This window comes from Conger conger, chromosome 9, assembly GCF_963514075.1.
Source record: "Conger conger chromosome 9, fConCon1.1, whole genome shotgun sequence".
Classification (NCBI taxonomy): Eukaryota; Metazoa; Chordata; class Actinopteri; order Anguilliformes; family Congridae; genus Conger; species Conger conger.
The window spans coordinates 33394828-33418455 of record NC_083768.1 but is presented as its reverse complement, the minus strand read 5'-3'; the positions used below and the strand labels follow the sequence as shown (position 1 = coordinate 33418455).

The window sequence follows — 23628 nt, the reverse complement described above, 5'->3', positions numbered from 1 at the left end:
CCATAGTAAGAGAAACATCCCCATATCATGATGCTTGCACCACCATGCTTCACTGTCTTCAGAGTGTACTGTTGCTTGAATTCAGTGTTTGGTGGTCGTCTGACAAACTGCCTGAGTCCCTTGGACCCAAAAAAAACAATCTTACTTTCATCAGTCCACAAAATGTTTCTCCATTTCTCTTTAGGCCAGTTGATGTGTTCTTTGGCAAATTGTATCCTCTTCAGCACGTGTCTTTTTATTAACAGTGGGACTTTGCGGGGGCTTCTTGCCGATAGATTAGCTTCACACAGGCGTCTTCTAATTGTCACAGTACTCACCGGTAACTTCAGACTGTCTTTGATCACCCTGGAGCTGATCATTGGCTGAGTCTTTGCCATTCTGGCTATTCTTCGATCCATCCGAATGGTAGTCTTTCGTTTTCTTCCACGTCTCTCTGGTTTTGCTTTCCATTTTAAAGCATTGGAGATCATTTTAGCTGAGCAGCCTATTATTTTCTGCACTTCTTTATACGTTTTTCCCTCTCCAATCAACGTTTTAATCAAAGTACGCTGTTCTTTTGAACAATGTCTGGAACAACCCATTTTTCTCAGGTTTTCAGAGAGAAATGCATGCAAACATGTGCTGGCTTCATCCTTAAATAAGGGTCACCTGATTCACACCTGTTTTTTCACAGAATTAATGACCTCACTAATTGAACTCCACACTGCTATTATTTTGAACATGCCTCTTTCAATTAATTATTCAATTACACAGACTCAGGAGCATGTGTATCATGAATGTTGGGTCTGTTGGTTTTCTATGACTCTACTACACCTACTGGTAAATTATTTGCCATGTAGTAATATATTTTCTACCAAAAACAGTGATTGATCTGGTAAGTCATGTTGGACTGCTATTATTTTGAACACAACTGTATATCTATATCTATCTCCTCTAAGATCTGGACAGCTGCTAGGCCCCTGAGCATTGCCTTTAACCCCACATTGCTCCTGGGGGGTGGCTGTCTCCTGCTTAGTCTAATCAACTATAAGTCCCTTTGGATAAAAGCATCCACCAAGTAACGTGTAATGTAATGATGGAATATTGTACAGGAGTTTGTAAACTGTTGGTTTTTCCCCTTTCCCCAAAACATTTTCTCACAGCTCTGCAAAGTTCAGGCTGTAAATCCATTCACTTTATGTCAGCCACAATGATATAGGAATTTTAACATTTTGGCACATGATCATCACCAGTACCTACCAATACCAACAGCACCAAAACACCAAGACAACATCCTAAGTACAGGCCAATCACAGACATGGGTGTTGTGCAAGGCGGGGCTGATAACCTGTCTCTGTGGATGAAATGATGAATACGCTGAATGCATGTTCATCTGCATTCACTGAATGCAATAATGAATGGAATTGTTAAAAAAAAAAAAAAGCTGGAGCTCGGAGATTAAAAACACACACACACACACAAACAGAAAAGCTGTTATGGGATTAATGGCTTCTCTCCAGTCTAAATGCAATATGCTTCTGAACCTATCTTTGGGAAACACTAAAAAATAACCGAAGAACATAAGTTGAAGATGAAATACATGAAAAATGTTGTTTGAGGACATATGCTTTTAACAAAATGATGTCTATATAAATTGTGCAAGTGAAAATTGAAGGGTAATTTCAGCCAATGACCAGAAGAGGGACCACTATTCATAGTATAAACCTCCTGCTCTTTTCCTTGGACAATGCAAGCTTATAGCAGTTCTCTTTGTGCAAATGTGCTAAGTCAGTGCTGTTGATCTCAGCAAAAAGAGGGTACTGTTTATTTATTCAGTGTCCAAAAGTGCTTCTGTGTCGACATACCGAGGTTACTTGTGTCTTTCCAAAAACCCAATAATAAGAGCTCTTTCTCTTGGTGACCAGACTTATTTAAATACATCATTGTTTTAAATAAAAAAATATTTTCACTATGATACAATCTTGTGCAACAGGCAACCACAATATTAACCAATATCACACAGGAAAAACTGTGAAATACTTGAAAATTGCCCAAAAATCTAAAATGTATTTTAAGTCAAAGCAGAGTTTATAATCAGTTCAACAGGACATATTTTTATTGGCTCAAGGTTGCCATTTTCTTCAATGCAGAACAATCTCTGGCCAAAGAAAATATCAGTTAAAGTTCTCAGTGGAAGTATTGTTAAAACACGAGTTTAGATGAAGATTAATGATCTGAAAGTGGCAAAATGAAAGGCAGAATTTAGCAGGCAGGAAAGTATTGCAATGTGTGGTTGAAAAATATTGAGGGTGAATCAGTCAGGCTTCTGACACACTGACACAACAAATCAAGTAGTAGGCTTTAATATCTGCGCTTATCATTTCGATTATGTAAAACAGCAATTTAAATAAAGGAGGGAATACTGATCTAATGCCGATTCTGTCCAGTGATGTTTTAAGTTGAATTAATTTAAGCTTTAGTACCTATAGCAAGCTGACACAAATGTTAAGCTTTGGTGTGGATATTGTGTTACGCTTTGTGTTCTAACCCAGCCACTTTTATACAGTGCGCAGTCAAATATCCCTGAAGAAGCAGGAGAGCGACATACGCACAATGCAAATAGACGAGGATTCTGTGACTCAGACTACGCTGTTTGTGGGTAATCTGAGCGCCCGCGCCTCCCGCGATCGGCAGCAGTCCCATTGGGTGTCACCACGGTAACTCTGAGACAGCTGTAAAGGAAGCGTGAGTAATCCCAGGCCCCTAAGACGATGGCTCACGCTCTGTAAAAATAGCAGTGTGACGTGATCGCATGGCGTTGGACCCTGTTGCCATGAAAAGACAAACGATTGCTTGGCGGTGTTTTTTTCCCCGTTCTCCCGTTTTGTCTGAATCATGCCGGCATGACAAAAACTGGTTACCATGGCAAAAGTGCTCCAACTCATTCTTAAACGCAAATGAGAACACATAAATCAGGGAGCTGTCTCTGTCCTCTCCTACTAGCTCACAGGTTAAGTGTTGTGTCGTGTAAGAATGGTGTTGATCCCTTCTCTGGCCCCTCAAGGGAGTCTTGATTTGACGGAGTTGGATATGCAAAATGTTGCATCTTGGCATCACTTGGTATTATGCTACTTTAAATGACAGAAATATTTGACAGATGTTTTAGTAGACCTGGTATTCACAGGAACCATACAATCTTTACAGTGCCTTGAAGAAAGTGTGACAACATGATCTGACCAGACTGTTAATACACTTCATGCTCTGTAGCTAATTGATATCAGCCAACTAAGCTTATTATTTCCCTCCTGCAGACTCAATATCAGAATTAATCACCAAAGCTATATTTTATATGAAATATTTAGATTTGCTGAAATCTTCAAAAGACAGGATATTAAATTGATCAGCCCTAACACTAACATCAGCCTGCTCTCCATCAAGGTATCAGCACAGATCTCTGACAACATGCTACACCCACGTATAATTCCTACTGTATGTCTAACAACATGTGCTCTCCACATGTTGGAAATAAAGCATGCTTTAGAAAAGTGCAAAATAAGTAACTTTAATATGCAAAATTGCCAATACACTTTACAGTGCACCACATTCAGACTGTGAATTATTTGAAAGGTTTGAATCTTAAACAATCTGCCAACCAACTCACTATAACATTAGTTAGTTATTGGGAAGCAAAGCATTAAACTGACACATTCATCTATCACTCTAATGAAACCATAAACATCAAAACGAGGAAGAAACCCTGACTTCAGATGCCAAACCCTGTAAAATCTTCTTCCAGACCAATTGTTAAAAAAGCTTTATTGGGCATGCTTAGCCTGTGCAGTACCAGGGGGTATAACCCTTTGACCTCTGACCTATAACATTCCACCCTTATATTTCAGTGCGTGAATCAGAACGGCTTTTTGAAGGAATCGCACAACACGTGGACCAGCTCTGGGTGCTGTGAAACGGACACAGATCCTCTGCTTCCAGCGCCAGCAGGTGGACATGGCCTGAAGCTAGTGATTTACACAGGCTTTTGTTGTGGTGATGTCAGAGGTCTAGCATTCACGCCATTGATGTGGTAATGAAATGCCTTCCAGATGCAAGAGACCAGACCGCCGCTTTGGCCGACTCACAAACGACCTAGGACACGGACACGCAGCCTTTGTTTCCCCCCCTCTCTGCATAATTGCTGTTTGCCGCAAGAGGGGACATAGCTTTCCTATGCTGTCACCGCTGAAATCTTGGAAAGAGAGGTGTGGAGAAAACGTGCCGTGGGCTGGCCGCAGAAGAGCCTGGCCCCTCCCCTAACCGGCCCTTTAAGAGCGGAACTTGTGCGCTCGGCGGCTCCGCCTCTCGGTGCTGCTCAGCGGGAGGGGAATGTGCCTCCGGGCGTGTGTTTGCACGTTGAGCACGTGTGGTCAGCCCGGCAGGAGCTCAGATGTTCGTCTGTCCTCAGAGCCGAGCCAGACAGACGTTTCCTGGATGCTCGTTTCCAGAAGCTTTGCATTCTGAGACCTGCTATGAGACTTAGCGCAGAGCCCGGCGCTTTCCTAGTGCTTTTGTAGCTGTTACAGCTGTGCCTTTGTTATTCCCAACACAGCTAATGTTCCTGTGCATGAAGACTTTCACAGGCGGCTTTAATATGTGTAAACTTTACATGTTCAAGAGTTTGCTTGGAAAGACTTGATATGAGTACTTTCTAGCACGAGCCAAAAACATAGTACTGTCCTGATAGCAATGAACTAAAAAAAACAATCACAACCCTGTTGCAAGCTCAGAAAATTTTCTCTGTGGGAGCAGTAGCTAGGTGGTGTATAATGGGGTTAAGTCAGGTTCTGTCTCTGACCATGAACGTGCTTTAGTGGGCCGTCTTTCAGGTCAAATCTTTACGGTCAGCATCGAGCTCCCTCGGAGCTGAAACTATCTGACTTTACTCGTGCCTCTCTTGAGGTGATGGTGGTGATCGAGGCTGGGGCAGGTGACAAACTTTGTGGGAAAAGAAGGGGGCCCAAGACACTTTTCGGTGGTCCGGCTACAGCTGTAATCCCTACCAGGGAGCGGGCTCCGCTCTGCTTTCCCAGGACAGCTGTGCTAATCATCGTGTGAGGTCAGAGCAAAGGCTAGCTGTGAGCTGTCTGCTGTTTCAGATCAGAGTCTCAGAGTACACAGCCAGCGGTCCGACTGCAGCCTGTTTCTCACACACCTCAGGATTTAGAGCTCTGTCGGTCGGTTGTGTTTTTAAAATGTTTATTTCTTAGTTTTAGCTGTCTTTGTGTGCATTTTTGTGTGGGGTGCGTGCATGTGTGCGTGTGCGTGCATGTATATGCGCCCTGTGTGAGTGTGTGTGTCTGCAGACTCTGCACGTGTGAGTACACACCTGCTTCCACGCATGGCCCACCTCACCACCTGCTGCTGTAGCCAGTCTGTGGCTGTAGGTGGCAGCATTCTGACAAGGATTCATATCCGTGCCCACAGAAGCCGCAGACCTCTGTTCCACAAGAGCGCTAATTGCGCAGGCCTTATGCGCTATCCTAGTGCGCTAGTTTTACAAATCACTCTTTGCGATCTCCATTTTCCCATCCGCGTCACACAGCGTCACAAGTACAATTTTCTATTTATTAAAGTTCGTAAATGATTAAACGTTGCCAGAATGACCGTGCAAATATTCAGATAAACCTGAAGTCAATTATTAAACACGTAGAGTAGCGCTATGGCCACAGTCCAGAAGCAGATTTACAATATTGTTTAAACGTGTCAGCCCAGGCAAATGTATTGTAACTAATTGGCTGATGCACTGGACTCAGTGTGCTGAAATTTAGTGGCCTTGGTAACAAAACACCTGCTAATGTGGCATATGCATCCTGCCCACATTAGTGATGGTATTATAAACAAAATAAAATGTGAATTAAAAAGCCTAATGGATTTAGCAATGACGTGCAAACATTCTGAACTCAGCAATAATAATAATCCTGCTGCTGATGTTTCTGCTAACTTACTGTTTCCAAAATGCGTTCAGTCAAAAAACCACTCATCTGATTTCCAGTATTAGCGGGAATTGGATGCAATAAATGTTTTATCATATTTTGTATCTGTGGATTTTTGGGTCTGTTGATTTTATTTCAGTGAAGGGAATTTTCCCTGGTTCAAATGGACAATCTGAAAGCATATTTAATGTGCAATATAATGCTCCTGGTGATTTGATGTCTGCTCACGGGTTATACTGTACCAAGTAGATGTGTCACTTATATCACAAACTGATAACACAGGTGGTTGCTTTTTTGATGTGTAATTGTTTACATGTATTTTAATATCAACTTGAACGTATAAAATGTTCTTATGCATTTCATTTTCAATAAATGCATTTGAAAACAAACGGAACGGGACTTCAAGGGCATATATTGCGCATGCAAATGAAAGCCTTCCAATCCCGAACCCCACCACACAAATGCAAATGAATTTCCGCGTGTGCTAAATGACATAGCTCTGCACGGCCTTACTCTGCTGGTGAGATGTGCATCAGTCTCCCCTTTTCCTCCGTGTGTGTGTATATGTGCGCTTTAAATAACTGCAGGCAATCTATGGTAGTCCTGGGTGACAGTGTGGGGGGGGGGGGGGGGGGGGTGGAGGGGTAGAGGGACGTGCTTAATGGGGCACTTGACATTATAGATGAATGAATGTATGCAGTCGCACTGTGCTGCACTGTATCATATGTTCTGTAAAGGTGTGTGAATTGTCTTTTACTACTATACAAATTACTGCGGTTAAACGTGTATATTTATTGGTCTACTTTTGAATACACTCCTGGTCTTTGCCAAGGATAGGGACAGCCCTAATAATAATCATAATAATAATATTTGTAATATTATATTATTATTATTATTATTATATAGGTGCAAGCAGATTTATGTAATGTTACTGATACTGAGATGTGTAGTGATAGTAGGCCTACACTGTGCATTTTGAGGGCTTCAGACTCTTGAACTGAAGCACACCATGTTGAGACATGAAGCCAAATCACAGACACAGACCGAAGAGACGGATTCAGCGCAGTGGCATCCGCACCTGATCTGGAGGCCGATAAGCATGGTGTTTGCCCTGACCTACGGCGTTTCCATTTTACACCGATTTAAAAACTCCCCCACGCTGCAAATGACTTCATAAAATATAATTGCTTTGAAATGACTGCAGTCATGCAGTGATTTAATTAAAGCATTTCACTAATGTTATTCACAGTATACATGTTTAATAAGCCTCTGAGGGAGACTCCATTGTCGGGGCAACAGAGGGAAAATAAGGATTTCAGTGTTTGTCATGCACCGCTAGTTTGCACAGATAGGCCTTTTAGTCTGGCTTCCGTTGTGAAAAAAAGAAGTTACTAGTTGTACCCCCCATTTTTGGAAACGATCGTAGTGTGTTGTTCTTTGACGCACTAGGTGCTAAAACGAACTCTTGTTCTTAATGTGCGCGTAATTCAATATAGAGCGCATTGTGTCGGGTGAAAGACGAGCCGGCTGCCGGTTTGCAATATTAATTCCGCCGTGGTCTCTGTCCTTCAGAATACCCCCACAGCAGCTCGCACCTTATATCCTACTTGATTGAACAAATCAAGTGACTCTCACACTTGATTGACTGCATGTTTTCTCTCGCACGGCACAAACAAAAGGTCACACTTCCTGTTTAGTAGGCAATAAACCGATGTAATTGTATGTAAATATATGCAATCTAACTATGTGTTCTGGAAATATGTGATGCATGCATTTGTGTATTTAGCAGTTTGTATGTGTATAGTGGATAGGTGTGGTGTTTATAGCTGTAAAGTTTAGTTTAGGATTAGGGTGGGCACTTGGGTGTAGATATTAGGTTTAGCTTTGGTGGGGATATTTTGCAAGCATCATAGAAATCAGGCACTGTACAATAAGTTCCGACTATACACTCACTGAGCACTTTATTAGGAACACCTGTCCACCTACTATTAGGTTAATCAGCCAATCAGCAACAGTGCAATGCTTAGAATCGTGCAAATACGGGTCAGGAGCTTCAGTTAATGTTTACATCAGGGGTCTCCAATCTTATCCTAAAAGGGCCGGCGTGGGTGCAGGTTTTTGTTTTAACCCAGCAGTAACACACCTGATTATACTAATGAACTAATCGTGGTCTTTAATCAAGACCTAGATGAGTAGAATCAGCTGTCTTAGTCCTGTGCTAAAACAACAACCTGCACACACACCGGCCCTTTCTGGATAAGATTGGAGACCCCTGGTTTACATCAACCATCAGAATGGGGAAAAATGTGATCTCAGTCATTTTGACCGTGGCATGATTGTTGGTGCCAGAGTTTAGGTATTTCAGTAACTGCTGATCTCCTGAGATTTTCACGCACAACAGTCTCTAGAGTATGCAGAGAATGGTGCAAAAAACTAAAAACCATCCAGTGAGCAGAAGCAGATGAGAATGGCCAGACTGGTCAAAGCTGACAGGAAGGTTACAGTAACACAAATAACCACACTTTACAACAGTGGTATGCAGAAGAGCATCTCTGAACACAAAATGTGTCCTACAAGTGGATAGGCTACAGCAGCAGAAGACTTAAAGTCTAAAAGTAATAAATACACTCAGTGCTCACTGAGTGTATATCTATAAATTGTTTAATAGGCTTTCCATTATGCACTGACTGTAATGATGTACTGTAGTTAGATAAGTACTACAATATAGTGAAAAGTAATCTATTAGCAAATGTGGAACAAGTACATGCCATTTTATGATACATACATTTAAAAAAACTTTTCATAAACTCTGAACTTGTGTCCAGATTTTTTATTAAAAAACAGTCAGAAACAGAGGGCACATGTATTGGAACTGGATTCAGGTGATTTATTGGCTGCAGAAGAGAGTGTATTATCAAAGCTTTCAGTTCACTAACTAGCTAAAAAAAAATAAAAAAACCATACAGCCTATTCTGAGAAGGCCATTATCACCAAGCAGACTGTTCTCAGATAACCTTAGCCCACTTATCTCATTACAATCGGTAAAAGAGTACATATACAACAGAGTAAATGGTTTACCTGTTGAGTATCCTGTCCTCTGTTAGCACAGTGGTGAAAACAAGCATGTTGCCGCTTAATTACAGGACTGTAAACTAAAGGCTTTGGTTCCAGGAAATGTTTGAATGGCGTTGCACATTGCCTGGTCTGCAGTTCTTTTGATCTTGGTCAAATCACTGCAGGGGTCTTAATACGGCTACCTATTATCAGGTACAGGTTCAATGGAGTACATGTCCTGATATGGGGGTTTGTGACACAGTGTAGTATAGGATGACTGACCTGGGAAGGGCCCAGACAGAAAATTGTACTGTAGTTGTCCAGGGGCGGGTGGCTTGGGGTGGTAGTGCCCTATGTGCCCAGTCTTTTCATGGGGTCCAAAATCCCAGCTGGCACCCCTACATGTTAAACATGGAGATGTGAATCTTTAAAAAGGGAAAAACACAGTTCAAGTTGTTTCTGGTTGTGAATAGTAAAAGTAACCTAAGGTATTGTAATGGCAGCCAGAACAAAAATACCAAGCCTTTGGGTTCAATGAACTCCCACACAATACATTATAAACAAAGGAATGGCTATTAATGCTGAGGGCTAAATTAGAGTTTTCTTGCATTTGCACTTAAAGAAGTACCTCATTGGCAATACAAATGCAGAGCTTTACAGAAATGAAACTAAAAGTATCAGTATCACTATCGATACTGAGATTGTCAAGAGGCGTGCCGGCATCTATTGTCATGTTGTTATTTTAAGCACAGGCTGGTTCCTACACGACAGAGCATCTCTATATGGGCTCCTCTTCGGATGGAATCATGGGTAATTAGCCTGTAATGCATTCAGTAGATGGATGATCAAAGCGGTTTTCAGCAAGAGGTACATTCTGTTTAAAATGAGAGGTACTAGGGAGCTTTCTTTGTAATTCCCCGAGCGTGGGTCACGGCACTGGGAGCAGCAGTGATTACAGCGGTGAAAGGTGTTCCCGAGGTTTTTGTCGGCGAGAGCAGTGTGAGACCTTTCCGTGTACCTGGAAACAGCACGCCTTCCTAATACAGTGTATTGCTCCCCGTTCTGCTTGTGACAATAGGGGATGATGGTGTGTTGGGTGCTGAAACGCTGAAGAAATGGAGGGTTGCTCTGGAAGACTGTGATCCAGGGGGTATCACAACACGAGGGGGGGGGGGGAGAATCGGAGACGCAGCTCTGTCTTCCGTAGACCGGGGTGCGCTCGCCAGTTCTGCGCAGAGGAATATAATGAATCTCAGAACTTCACCGCGGGGCTTCCATCTCTCCCTCCTTTACACCACGGCAGCGCCGATATTAATATCCTGCATCACTGAGCCCACTCGGAGGAGAGTCAGGAATATCTGACAGAAGCTATTTATAGAGCTTCAGACAGACACCAGCCTCCAGGAGCACCTCTGCTATTTTCCCTCTGCCTGCCGAAATAACAGAGGTTCGCAAAACCCAGCCAAGAAAAAAAAAAAAAAAACCTGTGCATGCAAATTACATTCTTTTTATAGCTCTTTAATGAAATTAGGGGTGGTGAGGAAAATGGCTGTCTGCAAGCCTGCGTGGATATCAGCGTGTGTTGGATCGGTTAGCCCTCATCTCTGGCTGGTCAGGTGTCTGGTTTGGCCCCAGGGCCATGATCAGGCCCATATTAATCATGTTTTGAAGGAGGAGGAGGCAGTGTCTCGTTCACCTTCACCTATCAGACAAACAACCTAAACGGAAAGTGTGGGTCATCTTGACCTTGAATATAATGAGGCTGGCTTATCTTTCCACAATGCGGACATGGGAATGTAATATACACTCACCGGGCACTTTATTAGGTACACACAAGTTGCTTGCTCCTCCAAACAGCGAATTGTGTGGCTGCAACTCAGTATATTGGCCGGCACTGCACAATAGATTCGGGGTGAGGTGGAACATAAATGTGGGGTCAAAAAGTCTGCAGAAACTGTGCCTCCAGCACCTTGCTGAATCCATGCCATGAACAATTCAGGCTGTTCTAGAGACAGAAATGGGCCCTACACTGTACTAGTAGGTGTAAGTAATAAAGTGGCCATAATAAAGTGTATGTAACAAAATGGATGCTTGTGTATAAATAACAGGTAATTTAAGAGCCTACCGAATTTGTAAATATATGACATTTAAATACATTATTTAATAATTTTGCCATTTTATAAAGCAATATATTATGCATATGAGCAAGCATAAAAATTTCAATAACCTACATATTAAGAAAAATACTCATTACTGAATTGCAAAACTATCAATCCATATCATTATCAACCACTTCCGTAATTGCAACCTTGGAGAAATGCATGCTATTGACGTCATTACAGATTAGAGTGCAGGACCCATCGCTCCTGTTATCCTGGGCCAAAGTGGAGAGAGCTTATTTTCAGCAGTTCACCAAGCCTGATATTTTAATACACAGCTTTTAATTTTTCACAACTTTGTTTGTAAATAGGCTGCAACCGAGCCTAAATTCTTCACAAGATGCTAATATTAGCCATTATCTGAAATGCCTTTGAAATTCATAGGTCACCGATAAGTACAAATTTACTTGCCTATATTGGTGTAGGTGCTTACATGGTAATTGGCGAGATTGCAAATAATTCAGCAAGCACATGCATGCTAAATATAATGCGTTTCCTGTTGATGACGTGATGGAATGCGCTAGACACGTACTCGTCACGGTTTAATTACAGGCCGTCCGATTTAGGAGAACTGACATTGCAACGAGGCACAAACACAGGAGCGCGATTTTCTGGTGACAACGCCACAACCGATCCACAGACGTTTCCTGAATTTGCGTCTTTGAAATTCAAGCCCGTGTTGTATTTAATTATAAGCGTGCCCTGAAGCCTGGCGTCGGTACTGGCTAGTCTTGTGTGAGCTGTGATTTAAAGGGAAATGTTTTGGTGCGGTGAAGTGGTTAACCCCATAAGGTTTTTTTTTTTTTGCATGCATGCATGCATTCATTTTTTTCAGGGTGCAATTCTCAATCACTATGGTAACAGGATATACCGGTTCTATCTATATTACCTATTTTAAGATCAAGGCCGGGGGAGACAATCCAGCGCTCTTGGAAAAATAGGAATATGCCGCCCCCGACGTTCACATTTATAAGATAAAAAATGGCCGATTTATCACATATTGACCCCGATTTTTTTTATTTAAGACGGGTGTAATTAATTAATACCGCTGACTCACCATTCTTGCTTTGGCTGCTGGGAACTCCTCAATTATCTTGGCGTAACCAATTTGCAACATATTTGGTGCTCAATTGAAATTTGGGCCAATCCATTCAAACGATCTTGTGACATTGTCGATCGCAGATATAAAAAGTTTGAGATACGAAAAGCCTCTCTCCAGATGCCACTGTTACCAGCACAGTTAACAACAAGCGCAAGTCAACGCTAAGATTTGGGTACAAATCCAAAACATTTTCCCGGTAGATGTACCTAAGAATGTAAATGGGTGAATCGTACACATCGCTGGGATAGCTCTTGGCAGCTGTTTTTATCTCGACGCTCAGATCATCTCCTTGGTGCTGAAGAAAAATCCGAACAATTCGTAAAAGATGTCCAGCTGTGAATATCTCTCGGTAAGACTGATTAAAGCTGCATCAACCAGGCTGGGGGGGGGGGGCATCATCTAAATTTTTATTCACTGACAAACACTACGCACTCATTCGTCGATTCGGTGCTTTCTTTAGCTGCTGGCACCGCTGGCTCCTGTGATTGCAGTTTCAGATGTATACCGTCTTCGGCGTTCGTCTTTCCATCCCTCTGCTCTTTATGTTCCGAAGCTAGGCTAATCACTGCTGCACTAGAACTAGCTAGACTAAGTTTAGCTTCTTGAGCAGTATCGGAACCTTTCGGGGGGAAAATTCCAAGCTCACTTTGCTTGTGCACTCTTTATATATTCAGCACCACTAGGCTTTGAACGTCTCCGTTACCACTGCACAGAGTATGAAAATGTTCATATAATGCCCTGCTCTTGGAAAAGCCATCGATTATTCAATGATCGTAATCTTAATTTTTTGCCAAAGTCGTTATGGTGCGGCGCCCCCCAGTGGTCTGGCTCCCTGGGCAATTGCACAGTTTGCCCAGCGCTTCCATCGGCCCTGTTTAAGATGCCATTGGTTTATCGACAGTATTATTTTGCAACATGTAGGTGGTACCTCTGTCTGGGGACCTCTGTATTTAGGAAATCCACGACTTCAAGAAATAAGGTAATGTTTTTTTCACGGCAAGTGCCCAGCGGACCAAATGCTTAATAGTTCCTCCTTCTAAAAATGTGCTAACTCCGAGAAACGTTGATAGAATGTCCATTGTTTACGTTACTTTTCTCTGGAGCAATTATCATTGCTGTCCGTTTCGCCTTTGTATACTTCTCAAAAGTACAACAACATAGAAATGCTATTATCTATGTTTTTTTTATAGGCTATCTTGAACACGATGAACCCAATTACAACTGTCTCTGACCAGTATTTGTAACATTGATGCAGATAAAATGCATTACCCCCCATCCGTGTATAAGAACATTCAGCTCATCAAAGAACCGACTACGGGATTGTTACAGTGCATTTTACACCTGAGAATACTGCATTTGCAGAATACTGTATAAATATAAATTTTGGTGATATTGTCCTAAAATTTTTAATGAGATTTGTCCAGTGGTGTGACTTGGCTTCATTGTGTTTCTAAACGCACAAACCACAGCTACAATAATCTGCATCCAGTCAAAAAAAGGAAATCTTTTCAGTGTGAAAGAACTTCCACTTTCACTATGTTTGAGCTTCAAGTAAATTTTTTAAAATAATATTTGGTCATTCTGACTCCTGGACAACAAACCCCAAAGGGTTACCTTTTGGAAGAGATCAGGATTATCCGTGTAGTCAAAATTATTCAAGAATAGTAACCATTTTATTTTGGGTATGTCATTTTTAAGCTTGTCAAGAAAAGGGGTTACTTAAGGGGTTATGGCCAAAGCTGCAGTTATCAGGACATTGCATATTTGAGTCCTAGAGGGCATCCTGCTGTGATGCCCTTGAGCATGATTACTACACTAAATTGCATTGATAAGCACCCAGCTGCAGAAATGAGTAATATCTAGCCTGGAATGAATGTGGTGTGTACGCTACACTAGATAAAGGTGTCTGCAAAGAAAACATCATATGTTAAAATATGACATGGAAATATACGATAAACCATACAGTGCATAATATTTGCAAAAATAAACTATTTGTGTATATTAAACTGCCAATGTTTATAATCATGCTATTTGTAAACGCGTGCATTGTTTTCACATTTTACATTGTAAGTAATTTTACAATGTACTGTATGCTACAGCAGATGTATGTGCAGAGATATCTAAAGGAAATTTTTATGTGTTTGAAAATTTCTGTAGAAGTTAATTTAGAAATATATTTATCTGTTTAAAAAAAATTGTATTGGCATTTCTAATGCTCTGGGTGGTGAGTGTGAATGCTTTCTTCTGGAAGTAAAAGACAGCATCATTCATTTTCAAACCGCACACATGAGCACTTGTTTTTGATACTGACATTGTTTGTTGACATTGGTAATGATGATTGATGTTTCTTTAGCAGTTTTTCGTCTTTGTTTCAGATGAACATTTTTGCAATGTGTCATACATGCAGGAGTTTGTTATATCCAGGCTGGGTTTGCTAAATTAAAAGCATTCTCTGGTACAGCATATACGGTACGCTAATTGGGGATGAGTAAAAAGCCACATGATGAGAGAGGCAAGTAGTGTAGCCATTTTGTTTCTGCTATTGGCAAATAATTAGAAATGTGACTCATTTCATTGCCTTTCGTACTGCATTTCTGGGGGATCTTGGAGTGGCTTTCGGGCGCAACATACCATAAAGCCATGGTATCACCCCATCTTTAAAAAAGCACACAACTGAAAAACAAGTCCGATCGCAGACAAGTCACAGACGTGCTGCGTTTTTAACGGGCGTGAAAAATGAGGACACGTCTGCATTATCATATTTGTGGAAGAGCCCAATCAATCAAATGCTGAGAATCAGACCATTAGCCATAATTTATTAATTGCCCTGTTAATTGCTTGGGCCCTAATCTCTCCCAGAGCTCCCATCTCCTTCCCCCCCCCCCCCCCCTTACTCCACTAATTATTCAAAATCTCACCGGGCCATAGAAAAACCTAAACCGCCAGGATCTGAAAAATGAAAGTGAATATCCACACACTGAATTTTTTTTCCTGTGGTGCCTAGTCTAAGAGAACGATTCAAATTATGAATACTGCTGTTTGTATTTTATTTTATTTATCTAAGCTCATTAATTTGACCCACGGTGAGTGGTGTTCAGAAAGCGGTCATTGAAGTAGGTTCAGGGGGAACTAAATGTCCGTGCCTGTCCCAGAAGAGGAGTGCTGATCTCACGGGGGCACTTGAAGGAACAGCTGTCAGCATTGTGTCTGTACGTTTTGTTCCTGCTGATAGTGTTCCAGCCTCCCCTGGCACCCCCCACCCCCACATGTTACCGCCGTGGTCCTCGGGCCCATCCGCTCACCTGTTCGTCGCCATGGGAACAGGCTGGAGCAGAGCCCTGGGGAGAACTGCTCAGTCTGGGCTGGCAGGTTACCACTGCTCCCCACGCGCCTCCTCGCCTCCTCCTCCTCCTCCTCCTCCTCCTCCCGTGCCTGCTCCCGCCTGGCGGCGCTTAGCTCTAGCCGCAGAGCGAGGTCTCCGTCCCTCTCTCTGAATAAAGCCGGTAATGGTGGCCTGGTTCTGCCTGCTGAAGTCAAGCGTCCTTTTTCACACACAGGTCTGAGTTAATCAGCGTGGCAGTATTGATTTATGAATTCTTTTAACACATAGTAAGGGCTGCGCAGCAACTGCAGTCAGCAAGAAACGAAAATGTTTGGTTGACTGAAGCAGGGTTTTTCGAACCATTCTGGCTGTACAAATGTAATAGTTTAATTGGCTATTACATCAAGGCAATGTTTTTAACAAGTCTCAAATGGGCGATTTGTGGTGAAATATTACCTTGACTGGCATCATGCAGTCATGCAGTAAAATTTGTAGAGAGCATTTTATATTTTATTTCATGATCTCGGCTTGCCAAGACTTTTGATGAACCATTTTGCAAAGTATCTTGGCCTAACCATTTGCATAGTAGTCTTTTTGGAATGTTTGTTCAACATGTTTAAATCAGCGGACTAGAACTCCATTTGTTTTACCAGTAGTGATAGTTAACTCCGCATTAGGAAAATTACATATTTGTGATCTCACACCTTAAAGGGTTAAGTCCTCAGCGCTGGCTGCAGGATTAAAGGCTGCGCTTTTGTGCTTGCCGCTGTCCATCCGTGCCTGATCATTTGCATTCCTTTGTCGGTTAAAAAACCTGTTCTGTGCGTCTCTCTGAGAGCAGTCACATGTCCGCACAGGAACCGAGGAAAGTTCTGCGGTTAGCAGCAGAGGGACGCTTAATCAGACGCACGTTTCCCACCGAAACAAAACAAAAACAGGGTGTCTTCACGCCGGGCTGCGGCGGCGAGATGTTCCTCACTCTGTCCCACCAGTTGCAGGCCTCCTGCTTTTTTGTTTTGCCAGCTGTCCTGCAGGAGGGAGGGGGGCGGGGAGGAGGAGGAGGAGGGAGGGGGGGGTGTTCGGTTGTTCGGTTGTCCGGGCATCCTGCCAGAGAACTCGGGTCAGGTCCTGGGGTCCCCCTATCAGACCCCCAGCTGTGAGCAGCGGGTGTTACGGTCGAAGCGGAGACTTGGGGAGGGGAGGGGAGGGGGGAGGGGGCAGGGGGAGAGGAGGTGAGCCTGTGCAGGCGGCTCTCCGTGCAGAGAGAGTTTCCTCACATGCAGTCACATGTGAGAGACAGCGCCTCGTGCTCTGGGGTCAGCTGTGCTGCTGTGGTTCAGTCTTCCCTCGCTGCCCAGGAAACGGATCAAAGCACTACCCGAGACTCGGCCTCAGGTTACAGGAGTGAACAAGAGGCAGGAACGTGTGGTGTGTGGGTGTGTGTGTGTGTGTGTGTGTGTGTGTGTGCATGTGCATGTGTGTGTGTGTGTGCATGCATGTGCATGCGTGTGTGCATGAGTGTGTGTTTGTGTGTGCATGCATGAGCATGTGTGTGTGCATGAGTGTGTGTGTGTGCATGTGCATGCGTGTGTGTGCGTGTGCATGCATGTGCATGTGTGTGTGCATGAGTGTGTGTGTGCGTGTGCATGCATGTGTGTTTGTGTGCATGTGCATGCATGTGTGTGTGCGTGTGTGTTCGAGAATGTATATGCTTATTTAAGAATGTCTGTTTGTGTGTGCGCTAGCGTTTGCGTGCTTGTGTCTGTGCGAGTGTGTGTGCGCGTACGCTCTGCGTGAAAGTGCTGACTCTTGGAATGGCATCGTTCACTCGGTGCACTCCGGAACCCGCGGTGACTGAGATCGACGCTCGCGTACTTAAAGTCTCTTAGAGTATCACACTCCAGTGGCGTAATCTGCCCTGTGTCTGCTGACGAGATAAACATGGACAGAGTGCCTCTCTAATTGCACCCTCGCGCCTTTCGATATTGCCCTTAGATGCTAATGTTCATCTTACCGTTTTATTGCCTATTTCTCTCTTGTGTTTACAAACATATGGGCTGCGGCGGACTGGCCAAAGATAAGACTGCTGTGACTTTTGTCAAAGAGACAGAGGGGCAGGTGTATGGGGCAGGTCTGGATACTGACGTTGCTGCTGGGCTGCATTGTATAGCAGGGCAATGTGTGCTAACTGGAAAATACTTTAGGAACACATCTACTAATTGGGATGCATTTGTGTGCTCCTAAATTTTTCAACCTGAGAGCACACGCACCCCTAGGAAAAAGTGTTAGTGTAGAGCCCTGTATATGTGGAAGCCCAGTTTCTACCCAATGCTCTTACCACAAACAGTTTTTGGAATGACATACCTTTTTCATGTAAAGTAAAAAAGTAATCATTAATTTTATTGGATTGCAAAATAAAAACCATATACTATTGTTGGCATAATAAGCACTGTTGGATAATGAGCTGCAGTGAATAGCGTAGAATAGCCATTATTTGGCATTCTTTGTCGTTTGAGTTATGTTTCGGAGCATATGTGATTGTTGTATCCATAGCTGTATAACACAACAGTCTGTAAAGTGATTTATTTCCTTGTCAGCGTAGTTTGGCAGTCGGTCAAAATAGATTCAGACCATTTGCAAGGAAAAGCACATCTCGGAACTGTGGCCTGCCAGCTGCACTTCCGTCTCTGACCTCTAGGGGCTCTGCAGTCATGCCTGTGCTCATGAGAAAGCTCTCAGTTTATTTGTCCTTGGTAACAGATTTCCTGGTGTTTTTCCCCGCTAGCGCTTTAGCTACTTTGTGCTAGCCATGCTCCAGTACGGCTGCAGACGCGCTCGGTGTACGCAATGCTGTGTACAGGATGGATTATCACTGTCAGTGTCTGTGATCTAGACAGATTATCTGTCTCTTGGCTGAAGTGTGTATCAGCCTTAGTTCACTGTCATTGATTTATCCCCTGAATCTGAAAAAAAAAAAAAACAAAGTAAGGGAGTGGAGCTGTTCTGACAGCATAGCACATGCTCTTTATGAATGTCATTTGCCTGTGGTAAGATAATGTTCACACCATTTTGTCAGTGAGAAACATCAGTCTGAAGAACTGGTGAGGAAGTGACACGTGCAAAGAACCCCTGTCATGTGACTATGGCATGCGCTTCAAGGTATAGGCCAGACTAATGGATTGTCTAAGAAAGGGCATTAGGGACACTTCTCTGTGACTCCTGGTCTATGAGAAGCAATATTAAAATCCTTAAATTTATGTTCTCCCAGTAGCTGAATATGTTGGACAAATGGCTATTTCACAAGTGTGGTCTAGATACTGGTTCACTTGGTTAAGGTTAACACAACAACAGAAACAATGTATCCAAGTGTTGGTCTGTTCAGCAATACAGCCTTCTGAGAATGTAGACTCTGAACTTCCCTCAAAATATCCCTTAAAATATCATGCGATTTTATTCAGTTAACTATGGTAACTATGGATTTTAAAATTCCACCTACATCTTCGCATCAGTTTAATTTAATCTTATAAATAAAAGGTACCTATCGATAAAGTTCTTATACTGTCTAAGAGATCTACTCTAATTAAATGAGAGTATATTACAATATATTGAAGGTAATTACAGTATAAAAATGTTGCTTATCTTTAAAAGTAGATCAATTAATGATAGATTGCATTAATTGATATGCATTTATTGTAGCATATGTTTGTGATATGTTCGTACACAGTAAATCTGCAATAAAGGGCAGCAGTATTGTACAGTGGTTAGGGAACAACCTTTTTTGTAGGTTAGATTCGCAGCTGGGGCACTAATGTAGTTGAGCTGTATATAAATGGATTCTGTGGAAACTAATGTAAACTGGATTAATCACACTTAAGCTGTTGAACGCCTACAATGCCCATGTAAATATGTGCATACACAATATCACATGAAAGTGTTTGCCAGTTATATATATTTATATCCCATGATTACATTAATATTATGTGATTTATATTGATATACTGTAGATTACTTTTCCTTGATTTGAATTGGTAGACAAATTGAGAGGAAGGCATGCAGATGCACTTGTCATTTAATTTTGTTCCTTGTTTTTTTAACCTGGTGCACCTCAAGGAATTACTGTGTCTGATGGGATTACTGTGGACTGCAATGGCACATACTTAGAATGGGAGTCTGGAGATTACTCTGGAATAGCAGATTATACTGATAAACGCTTTTTCATTATCCACAGACATTCTCCATGGAAACATGTTGTTTTTGCTTTATTGTTGCTTTTTCTGTGTCTTAATCTATACTGGAAAACATCTGTGTTTGTCTCATTGGTCAGGCAGCTCCAAAGTAGATTTCCCCATGTTGTAAAATCCAGCTATGCCAGCTATAGTTGACCAACTACCAGCTGTTTCAAAACTTAGCTTGAGCTGGTAAAACTATGTCAAGCTGGGAGCTTGTCCTAACTAGTCAACCAGCTAAACCATGTTGAGCTGAGAGCTGGTCTGAACTGGTCAAACAGATAAACCATCTCGAGCTGGGTGCTGGTCTGAACTGGTCTACCGCCAGCTGTTTCAAAACTTAGCTTGAGCTTGTAAAACTATGTCAAGCTGGGAGCTGGTTTGAACTGGTCTACCGCCAGCTGTTTCAAAACTTAGCTTGAGCTTGTAAAACTATGTCAAGCTGGGAGCTGGTTTGAACTGGTCAACCAGCTAAACCATGTCGAGCTGGAAGCTGGTCTGAACTGGTCAAACAGCTAAACCATGTCGAGCTGGCAGCTGGTCTGAACTGGTCAAACAGCTAAACCATGTCGAGCTGGCAGCTGGTCTGAACTGGTCAAACAGCTAAACCATGTCGAGCTGGCAGCTGGTCTGAACTGGTAAACTAGCTAAACCATGTTGAGCTGGGAGCTGGTCTGAACTGGTAAACCAGCTAAACCATGTCGAGCTGAGAGCTGGTCTGAACTGGTAAGCCAGTTATAAACCATGTTGAGCTGGGAGCTGGTCTGAACTGGTAAACCAGCTAAACCATGTTGAGCTGGGAGCTGTTTCAAAATCTAGCTTGAGCTATTTTTTTCAGTAGGGCAGTGTGTCAGTCAGTGGGCCAGAGCACGGCATGTCACACGCAGGTGTCTCTGTCAGGCCAGCTCATTAATAATAACCGCTTGAAAAAGAGGGAAGTAAAACAATAGGCATAACTGAAACTGACTCTGTGCTAAACGGGGCTTATTGAAGATGGCTAATGCTCTGCTGCTTTCGTTACGCTTTTAATAGAATACCGTGAATACTGCAAGCTTTCCCACCAGCTCTGGTGAATATGTCCAGGAATAATCACCACACAGATACATTGTGAAAGCAGCATTGCACCTTTCTCATGGTGTATGTTCACCACAAATGTGTGTTCCTCCCACCACCAGCAGTCACTCTCAGCCTCTGAAACCAGATCAAGTCCTCTGCTACTGTGTGTAAATGTGTTTGAGTCTGAGATCCTGTGATATGGGGTGGGGTTTACGTGCTGAAACTGGCGTTAAACACAATGATGTTTCAGTGAGTTTACTCATCCTTCATTTCCAGTGTTGAGCTCACCAGCAGCAGGCCTTTGGGGGCATGAGCTTTGCTCTGAGAATTGGGCCACAAGACTGCGTATGAAAACCTAAAAAAAGTTTACACTTTAGCCTCTTCAACTTTGTTGGGGTTTACACTTTTCATGACGAATGGAACAACTGATATCATTTTCTTTCTTGTGTTCAAAATGTTGGTGTGCGACTTTTTCTCCAATAACTACGCATAACAGTGGGTTTTAATAAATAGTTTGGTTGCTAGGTGACAGGACAGAAATGGTGTTTGCAAAGGCAACGTGACCCGCTCCAAAACCTGTGGATTTGTAGGGGCTCTCTGGGTGCGAGATACAGTGTGAATCTCCAGGGAGTTTGGCTCTCTCCTCCCTCTTCTGTGTCGAGGACATAGAGTGGGTCAAGGACAGGTGGAACGATCCGGAGAAACTGAAGTTCTGGAACAGAGTGCGAGATGATGGGTCGAGGGGTGTGTGTGTGTGTGGGGGGGGGTCTTCTGTACAGAGATTCCCCTGACACAGGACCAGGTACGCTATCCTGCAGTCGATATCCTGTTCTTTTAGAGCCGGCGTCCAAACACAGAGCGCAGGGCCAAGACCACGGGCCGCGGTTACTCTGTGAATGAGCGCGGAGGAGGGAGCTCGTCTCGTTTCGCGATTGCGCCGGTCAGAGTCCCTCTCGGGATCGGACGTTTACACAAAGGGCTGTTATCAGGGAGTCCCATGAGGGGGTGGAAGGACAGGGGGAGTGGCTGAGGGGCTCTCTTTAACCCAATCAGACCTGAGCAGACCCTGGGCTTTTTAAGGCCGATCTCAGGAAGCCGATAAGGGCCGGCGTGCATGAGGGCAAGAGGCTGAATAACTGCCCGCCAGGGCTGTGTGTCCCTGCGACGGCAAGTTCAAATGACCCCGTCTTCAAAGCGGGCAGGGGGGCAGAGATGGAGGTGAACTGGGGCTAGCCGGAGCCTGCCCGTGCTGTGAATGTTACCGCTCTCCTGGAGAACAGCTGGGGCCATTTACTGCAAGGAAATCGCTGACCAATCAACTTAGACTTGAAAAGAGAAGCACTTCAAACGGAACCCGAGCTGATGCCCACTTAAAGGAGCAGCTTGTTGAAACTCGGATGAAATGTTGTTTTCTGTAAAAGTAAAGTCTCAAAAAGCCATTTCCACTTAAATTTACATATGTTAATTTACATATGTTTTGTTCAAACCAGATGCAGTCCCTGGGTTTTATCTACGCATGGGGCCACCCAATAGCCTGGGAGCCAGACCGTGTGTTACGTTAGCATGGCTAATTAGCTGCTATGGCTGGCATTGCTCTTTTTTACTGTCATTGCAGCTGCAATGTTCAAAAACATTAGTGGCCGTAAAATTGGACAGGCACATTGGTTGGTTAACACACAAGAGGGACCTCACTCATTTTCTTTGAAATCATATCAATTCAGCAGTTGATGTTGATTTAAAACATTAGCTGCTGAATTGAACAGAATTGCAAATATATAATTCATTTGATCAACATACACTCTTATCTAGAATTAGGAAACATATTTTATTTATTTGTATGTATGCAGTGACATGCTGGTACAATTCTGTTCAATTTTACTCAAGCACTCGAAAGAGTGACATCACACCTTTGATGTGTAGTCTACCCACAATCCTTTTCTCTCAAGCTCAGTTCCAAAATCATTTTTCCACTCAAAGATCTGTCCTGAACTTTGATTGAAAAAAGGTTTAAGAATTTATGACCTGTCTGTACATATTGCAGTGGCACGTTCAGGTTGTATTTGTGTGTGTGCGTGCGCGTGTGTGTGTGTGTGTGTGTGTGTGTGAGAAGAGGGCGGATACGGTGAGAGGGGTGTGTTCTCCGAGCCTGTGGGGCCAGCGGTGCTGACCTCAGACAGCCTCACAGTTTGTTTCTGCCACATCTTTTCACACAGCGAATAACTCTCCCTGCCCTTGCTCTCCCCTCTCCCCCGTCCCCTCCCCCTGTCACCCCCCCCCCCCCCCCCCCCCATCGCCCTGCAGCAGAGGAAACCCCACAGAGAGGAGTGGCTAAACACAACAGCGTGCGTGCGCTGGGGGAGGAGACGAGCATTGTGTGCGCAGCATGTAGAGAGAACGAGAACGAGAGAGAGCGCCAGAGAGAACCAGTGAGTCAGGATGGCCGAGCGGTCTAAGGCGCTGCGTTCAGGTCGCAGTCTCCTCTGGAGGCGTGGGTTCGAATCCCACTTCTGACAAATCTGTTTTGAGGCCAACGTTTGTGTGTGTATACAATTAGAAGAGCAGGACCTGAGATTTCTCAAATCAAAGTCAGACACCTAGACCTTATTATTTTGCAGGAAACTTGGTGAAACGCTGGTAGTGGGTAGGGTCATATAGGGAGAGAGCGCATAAAAATAACTTCATAACAGAAAGGGACAAAGAGCCAGAAAGCACCCACGTACCATACCCACAAACACACACGCAT

At 43.3% G+C, this 23628-nt stretch overlaps 1 non-coding gene across 1 annotated transcript; it reads left to right on the top strand.

The window, feature by feature from the left end:
- The first annotated feature begins 23315 nt into the window (after window positions 1-23315).
- Window positions 23316-23398, top strand: trnal-cag (transfer RNA leucine (anticodon CAG)). The gene has a single exon. It is a non-coding gene; the product is annotated as a tRNA-Leu (tRNA).
- The last annotated feature ends 230 nt before the right edge of the window (window positions 23399-23628 follow it).